Raw genomic sequence first — 12,829 nt, 5'->3', positions numbered from 1 at the left:
ACAAAGTGCACACGCCCTATAGAAAAAAAAAAAAAAAAAAAAAAAACCTCTAAAAAAACTTACTGTGATGAAAAATGCAAAACATAAAATGTACTATCTTAACCATTTCTAAGTGTAGTGTTAACTATATTCACATGGTTGTACAATTCCAAAACTTTATCTTTTTATCCATGAAACAACTCCCAATTCTCCCCTTCCTCCAACTCCAGGCAACTACCCTTCTGCTTTCTGTCTCTATGACTTTGACTTTTTCCGTAGTAAGTGGAATCACACAGTATTTAGATTTGTATGACTGGCTTAATTCTCTTATGATAATGTCCTCAAGGTTCATTTATGCTGCATGTGTCAGAATTTCTTTCTTTATGAAGTCAAAATAATATCACATTGTATGCATATCCCATAATCCCACATTTTCTTTATCCATTTGTCTTTTGATGGACACTTAGGTTTCTTCTACCTCTTGGCTATTGTGACTAATGCTGTCATGACCACAGATGCACAAATATCCCCTCAAAATCCTGCTTTTAATTCCTGTGGATATATACCCAGAAGTTAAATTACTGAATCAAATGGTAATTCTGTTTTTAATTTTTTGAGGAGCTGCCATACTATTTCCTATTGTGGCTATACCATTTTGCATCTTAGCAACAGTGTACATTCCTTATAAATGAGAGTGCCTGCTCTCTCTCTAACAGTCTTGCCAATTTTAATTTATGGTCAAATACTTCAATTTTTGCCAAGTTGAGAGACAAAAATGGTTTACCTTTACTTGGCATTTATCTTGATCTCTCTCTCTTTCTCTATACATATTTCTCTTCTTATAAGTGAGTTTGAGCACCGCTTTATCTATAAATAAGTCTTATATATTTACTTTGTTGTAAACTGTTATGATAGCCCTAAAGAGTCTTTCTATATTAAATAAATAACCTGTGTAACGTAGGATTCAAATATTATTTTTGTTTGTCATTGTGTTTTGTTTTTTTTTTTTTTTTTTTTTTTGGTCATAGGGTGTGTAAGTTTGCCGGAGAAAGACAAATAGAAACAGAGAGAAGGACAGTTAGAAATTGTCTCCCCCACTCCAAAGTGTATGGCTATCTGCAATCACTTCTCCTCCATTCTTCTCCTGGGATTTTGGGCATGCATGCACATACACCTAACATGTTTCAGTTTTTCCCCCTGATATATAGGAAGGTATAGAATAAGGAATCCATTATTTAGAAACCTGCTTTTTAATACTATTTGCAAATTCACTTCGGTAATTATTTTTCCTCTTACCAACATTAATTCATAGTAAATATTTGAAAATAACATGCTTTGCTAACATGGAAAAATGGAGATTTTGTACATGCTTGGGCTGAGATTTTTAACGGAGAGTGTATATGTGTAGAAGTTATAGTGACAGCAAGAATTAAAATGAGAAAATCTACAAGGAGTGGGAAGAATTTTGAGAATTGTTGGGTCACTTGCATAGCCTTTCTTACATACAAATCTGGAAATGATAGACTTGTCTCCCTCATGCTACTTATCACAATTACTTTGGTGGTTATGTGATTGACATTTTGATACTTATTTCTTTCGATAGACATTTCAGAAGAGCATGGAGTTTGCCTATGTTATTTATTAATTTATTTTTAACAATTAGTGGAATACTTGTCTCATGAAGTTTAAAGAGTCAATGACTAGGTGCCAGCCAGTGGTGTAGTGGTTACAGTACTTGACTCCCACATGGTCAACTGCAGTTCAAGTCCCAGACCTGGTGGCTTGAAAAAGCACACCAGGTGCTTGTGCATGTATGGCCAAAACCCCAAAAGGAGCTTGGAGAAGAAGAGATTAGGGTCTGGTCATCTCCCCCTGGGCGAGGGGAGGACAATTTCTCACTTTTCCTTTTACTGTCTCTCTGTTTCTCTCCAGCAAGCACATATGCCCTATGGCCAAAACCTTAAAAAAAGAAGAAAAAATGTCAATGACTAGATTTCTGAAATCTCTAAGCATATCCTTCCTTTTTGCCTCAGTAATTCATGCACATTTTAGAGAGAGAGAAATTACATCTTGATAGTCATCTTTATGAGCTTTGCACATGGCAAGTGCTCACTCTGTGCTCTTTGAATAAATGAATTAACATTGCCAGCAATGATGAGAGCACACCAAAACTAACTGATTTAGTTTATGGACTTAGGAAGTAGATGTTTAATTTGTCCAATGGTAATACATTCATGGCAACTCAGGAAAGCTGAGGAAAACCTCCAGCTGAAGAGTAATCAGAAAGCCTTTCATTAATCATGTCACTCTGTATCCACAGTTATGGTACTTGTTTTTGTACCTTCTGATCTTTCAGTTTCTGCTGTAGAGTGCAGACATTTTATATATATTAAAGGGAGACATACAATGTCTCTCTTTCATATCTGGCCAGCTTTGCTTAGCATTAATCTTCCATATTCATCTACTTTCTATCAAATGCCAGGATCTTACCTTTTTTTTTTAATGACTGAGTAATATTCTGTAGTGAATATGTGCCACTTCTTTTTTTTTTTTTCAATCCATTCATCTGTTCTTGGGCATTTGGGTAGGTTTCATGTCTTAGAAATTGTGAATAATGCTGCAATAGAAGTGCAAGTATTTTCCTATCCTTTGAGTAGTAATTCCACTCTCCACCCAAGAGCAGAATTACCGGGTCATATGGTAGTTTTATTTGTATGTTTTTGAGGAATCTTCATATTGTTATCCATAGTGGCTGTACTAATTTACATTTTTACCGACAGTGTATGTGAGTTACTTTTTCACCTCAGCCTCACCAGCACTTATCTTTCTTTCTTTCTTTCTTTTTTGCTATAGGGCGCGTACACCCGCCAGACAGACAGAGAGAGACAGAGAGATAGAAAGCGAGAAATCACCCCCCAGGGGGGATGGCCACGTTGCAATCCCTTCTCTTCTATTCTCCTCTCGGGATCTTGGCACACACGCACATGTGCTCGGTGTGAGTTTAAGCCACTGGGTCTAGGACTCGAACCACGGTCGACTACGTTGGAGTCCAGCGACATAATCATTACGCTAACTGCTGGTCCCATCATTCTTTATTTTTTTAATCTTAGCCATTCTGACAGGGGTTAGGTGATATCTCATTGTGGTTTTGATTTGCATCTCCCTTATGATAAGGGATGCTGAATATTTTTTCATATGCTCTTTGGTTGATTGTATGTCTTCCTTGGAGAATTATATATTCAGCTTATATACTCATCCTTTAGTTAGATTGAATTTTTTTTTGTGTGTGTGAATTATTTGTTCATGATCCCTGTATATTTTGGTTATCTATCTCTTATCTGAAGGAGCTGGCAAATATATTCTCCCATTCTGAGGGTGGTCTCTTCACCCTAACTATTGTTTCTTTTGCTGTGCAGAAGCTTTTTAGCCTGATGTAATCCCACTTGTCTATTTTGGTAATTATTATCTAGGCTTTGGGGTTTTATTTAAGAAGTCTTTGACTATTTCAATATCTCCATGAGTTCCCCTGTGTTTTCCACCAGTAGTTTAATAGTTTGAGATTTTATGTTTAGATGTTTGACCCATTTGGGGTTTTTTGTTAATGGTGAGAGATAGGGGTCTAGTTTTATTTTTCAGCAGATGGATATCCAGTTTTTCCAGCATCATCTGGTGAAAAGATTTCTTATCTCCACTGGATTGTCTTGTGCTCATTGTCAAAAATCGTTTGGCTGTATGTTTTGAGGGTTATTTCTGAGTTCTCTGTTCTGTTCCATTGGTCTACCTGCCTGCTTTTGTTCCAGTACCATGCTATTTTGATTATCACAGGTTTGCAATACATTTAGGGGTCAGGGAGTGAGATGTCTCCTACTTTATTCTTTTTGTGCAGTATTGCTTTCACCATATGGGGACTTTTATGATTTCAGACAAATTTTATGATTTTTTTATTTCTGTGAAGAATATCTCTGATAATTTGATAGGGAGCATGTTGAATTTGTAAATTAATTAATTACATCAATTTTCCAATCCAGGAACATAGGATGTCTTTCTTCTTTTTTGTATCATTTCCATTTGTTTTTTGAGGTTGTCATAGTTTTCCTTGTAGAGGTCCTTGACTTCTTTGCTTAGGTTTATTTCTAGGTATCTTGCTGTTTCTGTGGCTATTGAAAATAAGATTGCTTTCAGATAAGAGAATAAAATAAAAGGCATTCAAATAGAGAAAGAAGTGAAATGATCTTTATTTGCAGATGACAGGATTATATACATAGAAAATACAAAAGAATCTTCAAAAGACTCCCAGAAGTCATGAATGAATACAGTAAAGTGGCAGGATACAAAATCAACATACAAAAATCTGTAGCATTTCTGCACACCAACAATGAACAGACTGAGATAGAATTGAAGAACTAAGTTATTCTTAAGGCAAAGCACATGTCACTTTACCATGATGAGTTGACAAAAATGCTCAGCTTGCAAGGAATTAACTCCAATGGCTAACAGATCAGCCAGAATGTAGTTCCAGGGTTGTCCAATTACATGATGTCACTAAAGGGAGAAGGGGAAACTTTCAAGAGGAAGAGGAAAAACAATCACAGAACTAAAACTTCTAAAGACTCTAATGTTAGGAGACCACTAAGAACAATTGAAGAAGAAACATGCCTGAGACAAAAATAGAGTAGCTTTTGGTGGAGAATATTGTAAAAATGGAGATGATGATATGCCCTAGTTAGATGGCAAATTATTCTTATAGAAAATGTCACAGTTGCATAGCACTTTAAAAATAATTTTTATTGTTGAAAAAGTTCCATTAAAGTACCCAATATTTGCATCACTTTGTGTACAGTTGTATTTAGTACTATTTTATATTCTACTCTTTTCACTGGACATGATTTTGTATCCATATTTCCTTATTGCTACAAGGTCCAGTACTCATAGTCTTTTAAGAGATACATAGTTTATATAACTTTTTTTTTTTTTAATGTAAGGAAAGGAGTTTTATGACTTTCAAATTCATGCAGTAACTGCTGACAGGACAAGGGGAAATGGAAGTTGCCTATGCATTAAGAGAATCCTGTAAGTGCTTCAACAAACAGATAAGATGTGCTTAAAATGAGCTCATCCATCGTTTGAATAAAAACTGCTGGGAAGGTGGTGCTTAAGCAGTTTGTGGTCTTTGATGCAAATGAGGTTGACATTCCCTTTCCTTAGTACATTGTTCATGCTTCCTTTCAAAGGTAGTGTACCCAAACCTCAGCCTACTCTGCTCAAATAACTATGCACAGCACTGGTAAAAGGGACTGGTCTTCAGCTCTGGTTGCACATTTGAATGACCTGGGGAACTTTCACAATTCCAGAAACTAGGCCTCTTCCCAGAAGAACTACATAGAAGTAGTTTACTAGTATTTTTTTTTTTTAACTAGTATTTTTCAAAACTCCCTAAGTGTTACAACGAATAGCTAAGGCTAAGTCTATTAGTCAAGAAACTATTTAATTATCTCCACAACTCAGTCCTCTGATTTCTATCAACAGGTTAATTCACGTCACCTGAAAGCAAAAGGTTTATTTCAGTTCCCTATGTGGCAAAATTGTCCACATATGCCAACTGCTAAAGTGAAAATGAAACAGGTTGAAATGCTGATGAGTTAAGATAGAAATATGTACTCAGTGGGCCAGCAGGAGGTATGGTGGTTAAGGCAGCTGGACAGGGCAAATGGTGTAGTTCAAATCCTAGAGCCTGTGGCTTGAGGAACACACACTAATCAGAAAGATTTAAAAAGTAGTAAGTGAATAACAATAATATGTGGCAAAATCTGTTTTGACTTTCAAGATATGCCCTTGTGAAATGCAACCAGAGTTAGTATCTTTTGTACTGGGAAAGGCTTTGAGGAGAAAGGGAATTTTGAGCTGTTCTGGATGGTTGGGAAGAAATTCACATCCTGAGGTGTGAGGAAAAGTGTGGAGGGTTGTAAGAAGAGGAGGAAAAGTATTCAAGAGTGCAGGGACAACATGGGAAAAAAACAGTGAGAGGGAAAACGTGGGTGAAGAAGGAAAATGTCCAGTGAGTTAGTGAGGTCTACAGGACTAAGCTGGAGCCAAGGATTAAGAGTCAAGAATTTCAGTACTAGGAAGCAAGGATTCTACATTTTGTGTCAGGTCAGGAGTGTGAAAGGTGAAGACACATTTTCTTTGAGAAATTTGGGAATATGTTGAGATTAAAACCCCAAGATTGAAAAATGTTTTATCTTGATGGAAGACTGTTTTAGTATAGGTTGCTATAACAAAGCACACAGACTGGGTGGCTTAGAAACAGCAGAAATTTATTTCTCAGTTCTGGAGGCTGGAAGTCTGAGATAAGCATGTCTGTGTGGTCAGGTCCTAAGGAGGGCACTCTTTTGGGTTGTAGAGTACCATCTTCCTGCTGTGTCCTCACACAGCAGAGAGAGGGTAGGGGAGCTCTCCGGGGTTTTTCTAAGACTCCACACTTAGGCCAGCTGATGGCATAGCGGTTATGTTGCTGGACTTTCACATAATGGTTCGAGTCCTGGACCTGGTGGCTTAAAACTCACATTGTGTGTGTGTGTGTGTGTGATCAAGATCCTGGGAGGACCATGTGGCATGGCCAACCCCCCTAGGAGATGATTTTTCACTTTCCTTCTCACTGTCTTTGTCTCTTTCTCTCCCCCAAGTGAGCACACACACCCTAAAGTAAAACCTCTAATAAATAAATAAGACCCCACACTCAGGATCTAATAATTTCTGAAAGGCCTCACCTCCACAACGACATTAGGGTTTCAACATATAAATGCTGGGGGATACAAACATTCGATCCTTTGCAAAGACTCTAAGGGTAAAGATGTCTAAATCTATCCAAATCTGGTCTGAGTTTTCCTAGAATTGTTCATCCTCCCAGGGTGGCCTCTGAGCAGGCTGGGTAAATGCTGTGTGTTTTTCCCCTCTGCCACATTCAATAATGGTTAAAGACTTAATTATCTTTTTATGAGCCCAACAGTCCTAGTTTTCTGTTGCTCAAACACAAAGACATCATCTGTCTTGGGCAGACACTTCAGCTGTTGAATAGGAGGGGAGGATGAGTTGTCTGAGCAACAGCAGGGGTGGAGGTGTGCAGTACACAGCCTTAGGTGAAAGTGCGCCCCAAAGCACTTCAGCCTGGAGGAGCCAGTGTGATGAGGTGCTGAGTGCCTAGCACTTGCTTAGCATATACCACTTTTTTTTTTTTTTTTTTAGGGAGATTTTTGTTTTTTTTTTTTTTTTTAGTGAGATTTTTGCTATACGCTGCGTGTTCTCCCAGAGAGACAGATAAAGACAGAGAGCTAGAAAGTAAGAAATCACCCCCCAGGGGGGTTGGCCATGCAATTTCTTCTCTTCCATTCTTCTCTTGGGATTTTGAGACTTAACTGTGATCAACTACATGATAGTCCAGCAACGTAACCATTACGCCATCTGCTGGATCCTCCCCTCCCCCCCCTTTTTTAAAAGGTTATTTATTTTTCCATGAGAGATGGAGATGTGGGTGGCGTGGGAGAGAGGCATTGCCTACAGGGCCTTCTCACTGCCATACTACCTGCAGCCTCAGACTGCCAGGAATGTGGCATGCACACTGTGCCTGGAGTGTCGGGGAGTCATCAGGATACAAACCCAGATTCCCTAAGCGTCATGGAGCATTGCGTTACTGCTACACCACCACAGCTCTCCTAGAATCCATCGCCCCACTCCTTCTTTATGTAATTTGCCAGAGAGTGTTTATGCTTGCTGAATAGAGACAGAGAGACAGAGAGACAGAGAGGGAAAGTGAGAGAACATCCACCCAAGGAGCATGGTCATACTGCAATCCCTTCTCCTCCATCTCTGCTCTTTTCAGGATTTCAGGCATGCTGGCAATGTGCCCCACATGTTTCTCATACACTGGGTCCAAGACTTGAATGGTGCAGTAGGCCATGTGGGATCCAGTCGCCTTAACCAACATGTACGGGTTGACCCTAGGATCACTTTTTAAAAAAACTTATTCATGAAAGAAAGTGAATGTGTGAAAGAGAGTGAGAGAGACAGAGAGAGAAGGGGGTACCATCAGCAGGGTCTCATTATGCCACAGTCCCCTTCCCTACCCCTCCAGCTTGTTAGAATCTTGGTTCGTGTACACTCTGCATATTGTCAGGTCGATTACGGCCCTGATTCCTTAGTTGGTCATGTGGTTTCCAGTACTGCAATTGAGCACATGTGCCACTGAGACCAAGATCTAGAATCACTTTTAAAGAACATGCAAAGAATCACTTGTGAGCTAGTAAACTCAATGAATTGAACTCAATGAATTTTGACTTTTTTTGTGAGTTTGTGTAAATTTAACAACATTTTATTTAAAAAATATTATCATTACATATTCCAAAGACAAGCTTAGAATATTAACTATGTTTTATCAAAATTTCAGCTTTAGGCCATTATTTACTCTATATCACTTAAAGAAATAAAGCTTAAATATAGACCCTATTTTTAAAAACCTTTTTTTACTATTTCAACATTTGTCAATTTCCTTTTTTAACTCAACATTCTGTATTTGAGATTTGCTCACATAGATTCTGGTGGCTATCAATACTCATGTCAATGGTTGTTTAAATACACTTTGTTATGTAATTTTACTACAAAATGTTTATCTACTCACATTGGGAGACATTTGGCTGTTTCCAAAATTCTACCTATAATTGATGCTGTAGTGAATATTTCTGTATATGAGTCCCTGTGCAGATGTGAGAGAATCTCTGGGCCAAAGGTCCAGAAGAGGAATTGCTGGGTCACTAGCTATGAGCATTTGTGGTCCAATTTTATTGGCCAGTGGCTCTCCAGATTGGTGGTACCAATGTAAATGCACACCAGCAGTCTATAGTACCCCAGCTGGTGTCTTATCAATATCTTCCACCCTGTGGTATCTCCTGCTATGGTGGTAGGGGATAATATAGTTTAGTAGTTGAGATCTGGGTCCTGCATAGGAGATTGTTTTTGTGTCATAAATATATTTTTAAATTGGATCATGGTGATGGTTACACAACTCTGTAAATTTACTAAAAAAGATTGAACGGCACACTATAAGAAGGTGAATTTTACGATATAAAATTGTTTCCCAATATAGCTATTTAGCAAAAAGATGTAGGCCCTGGTAACCAACAGCTTTGAGTCAAATTCTGGTTCTAACATTATTTATGTTCTGCATGCCTCAGTTTCCACATCAGTCACAGTGGATAAGATAAGCCCATAATATCTTTTCATGAAGGGGTGATAGACAACGCATTAGCTTTGTGCCTGGCATTTACCGTTGTTTTTCCAGAGCCCAGCGCTCTTGCACTGACTTAGATGGCACAACTACCACCTGTGTCTGGTCAATTCTCTCAGCTTACTCCATGTTTGGGCTCTCTCTCATGCCAACTTCCCTCTTCCTTCGCTTAAGTTAAATCAGTTTTCAATCAACTCTCCCACTGGAGAAGTTTAGACATATTGATGCATAAAAAGTAATTGGTGAACCAGCAGTTAGCGTAATGGCTATGTCGCTGGACTCCCACATAGTCGACCGCGGTTCGTGTCCCGGGCCCGGTGGCTTAAAACTCACGCCGGGTGCGTGTGCGTGCGTGCCCAAGATCCCGAGAGGAGAATGGAGGAGAAGGGATTGCGGCGTGACCATCCCCCCTGGGGGGTGATTTCTCGCTTTCTGTCTCTATGTCTCTCTCTGTCTGTCTGGCGAGCGCACGCGCCCTACAATGAAAGTCTCTCAAAAAGTAATTGGTGTCTGAAGATGGTTTATTTACTTTTTAAACAGAATAACTGAAAAATTCTGGGCTTCCGTAACAAATTATCACAAACCGGTTGGCTTAAGCAGTAGAAATGATCTTATCTCACAAATCTGGAGACTGGAAGTTCAAGATCTCCAAGGGGCAAGGGGGAGGGCTCTCTTCCTAGCTCACAGACCACAGCCTTCTTGCTTTGTACTTGTATGCCTTTTCCCAGTGTACATACACTCCTGGTGTCTCTTCCTCTTCTTGTGAGGACAGTAGTCCTGTTGGATGTGAGCCCTATCCTATGACCTCATTTAGCCTTCATCATTCCCTTAAAGGCCCCATCTTCAAATATAGTGACATTGGGGGTTAGGGCTTCAACAACTAAATTTGGGGGGAGCATAACAGTCTAGAACAGATATAACAAAGGCTATGGAATGTTTTAGCATGAGAGCAGCCAACCTACAGGCAGGATAGTCTTACAGGGGGTCTCTTAGTATGAATATCATGTTTCAAACTCATGTTCTGTTCATAATCTAGGCACTTGATTCTACTAACTCAGCCAGAGCAAATCAGATTTTTGGGGACTCACAAAGACTAAACAAACTAGAGATTGATGTAAAAACTTGAAGCTAGGAGTGAGAACTTACCTTTTTCTTTTTTTAAGCCAGAATTCTTGGTTCTCTATTTATTTTGGCCAACATCAGAGTTCTTGAGAAGCATTAGTTATTGCAAGTTACATGGTATGCATGGAGTCAGAACTGAGGATGTTAGATAGATGGAGGAGATATTTTCCAGGCCATTGAAGGCGTGGTAAAATGTCCCTGCTTCATAACTTGTGACACCTTGTTGACGATCAAATCCAATGTTTTTCTCTCTTCTTACATGAGAGAGCCAGACTAGATGGGCTGTCTTACTTCACGGCCTAGATCTTAACCAGGGAGATATTTCATCAGTTTCATGCAGATTTCCTTTCTTTTATTACTCTCTGTCATTTAGATAGATTACATCATATGTCACAATTTTGAGACAGACATACTCAAGGTCTCAGTGATCAATAAATTTGTATATATCATTATTATACATAATTTTCACCATAAAATGTGCTAATAAATAGCTTAAAATTTGAGCAATTTTTTTGCTCTTAGTAAAGATATCTTTTTTTTTTTTTAGAAGTTTTTGCTATAGGGCTTGTGCGCTCGCCAGACAGAGAGAGACAGAGAGACAGAAAGCAAGAAATCACCCCCCAGGGGGAAAGTCCACACCACAATCCCTTCTCCTCCATTCTCCTCTCGGGATCTTGGGTATGCATGCACACGCGCCCAGCGTGAGTTTCAAGCCACTGGGTCCGGGACGCGAACTGCAGTTGACTACGTGGGAGTCCAGCGACATAGCCATTATGCTAACTGCTGGTCCCAGTAAAGATATCTTGAATGTGATAGTGAGTGAGGCACAGTGGAGCCTAGCTGATAGGTGGTTGGTGTGTGTGGTATATATTGTGGGGGGAGATCCTTGACTGGGCTTTTCCTTCAGCCAAAGATTCAGGTCATTGACCAGTCTCCAAAGATCAGTGTTGACCAGTTTATGCACTGAGCTCAACCCTGGGAAGAGAATGAATTTTGACAGTCACAGACCATTGGGTTCATTGTTAAGTGACATATCAAATTTGGGGATGTCAGTAACCAGCATGGACATTCATTGATTAGATATCAGCAATTATGAAAAAAATCATGATCCTCCCTGTACTACTTGAAACGACTTCTCATTTACTTTCTTTAAAATTCAGTCATTCTCACATTTCCCGATATAAACATTTACAGACAACTTATTAAGATATTGTTCACTCTAGGATAAGTTGTTTATGAATGGTACAAATTACTAGTATCATTCCCATAAGAAATTATTTAGTTTTCATGTTTATATAATTCATTCACTAGTTTTTTCTCCTACAGCCTTACAGGTTCAGATTCTGGGCTCAGTTGTTAAAAACAGACTACAGGAATCTTCTAAACCCAGCTACATCCCATGCAAAATGAATCTTAGGACAAATATTCACTTCTAGGAATGAAAGTCTCATGTTTGAATCCTGCATCACAGATGAATAGCTCTCCTATGTGGAAGAAATTGAACCTACTTTTTTTTTTTTTTTTTTTTTTTTTTTGGTAGACAGGTTTATAGAGAGAGAGAGAGAGCAAAAGGAGCCCCTAGTGGAGTGTGGTCATGTCAAAATTCTTCTTCCTCTATTTCTCCAAATCTCATCAGAATTTGGGGGCAATTATACACATGTGGCCATCATGCCCTACAGCTACTGGGGCTGAGATTTGAACTGACATTAGTCATGTGGGATCCAACTTTCTCTGAACAGTACTTAACTACTACACTATGGGACTGGCCCAAGGCTACTACTTCCAGTGGCAATACAGATGCCCATAACTTCCACATGCACAAAGAGGAGACATGCTCAGTGTCACTAACAGAACAGAAAGAAAGAAACCTAGAAGTAGATGAACAAAGGTTAAAACTACTATCCCTTTTATTCTTTTATTTTGGAGTTTCTTAAGATGTGATGTTAAGTTATTTATTTGTCACACCTTCCTGATTTATTTATTTATTTATTTATTTTTGGTGAGCACTAATAGCTATGACTTTCCTCTTATACTGCTTTCACTGTGTCCCAAGAGTTATGAAGAGGGGTGTGTTCATTATCATTGGGTTAAACGAATCTTTTTATTTGTTTTAATTTCTTCAGTAATTTGAAAGTCATTCAGGAGTAGGTTGTTTAGTTTCCATGTTTTTGTGTATTGTTTTTAGAATTTTTTATACATTCAATCACTGTATATCATTACAGCTTACAAATGTGTTATCTCAGCATGAATACACTGTATATTAGTCAAGTTAGAAATATTATCATACATGTTATCATCAACAGATAATTTTCCATTTCTGTGCCCCTTAAATGTATTCTTTCTTTCTTTTTCCACTTGATTCCCTTCCTCTCACCCTCTCCCATTTCCCATCCTCTTTCCATACTGTCTTTTGTATTTGCAATTGTTCTCCATGCCTTTTTGTCTTCCAAT

Source organism: Tupaia chinensis, unplaced genomic scaffold (assembly GCF_000334495.1).
Source record: "Tupaia chinensis unplaced genomic scaffold, TupChi_1.0 Scaffold000012_1, whole genome shotgun sequence".
NCBI classification, from domain to species: Eukaryota; Metazoa; Chordata; class Mammalia; order Scandentia; family Tupaiidae; genus Tupaia; species Tupaia belangeri.
The sequence above is the reverse complement of the archived record's forward strand: the minus strand, read 5'-3'. Positions refer to the sequence as shown.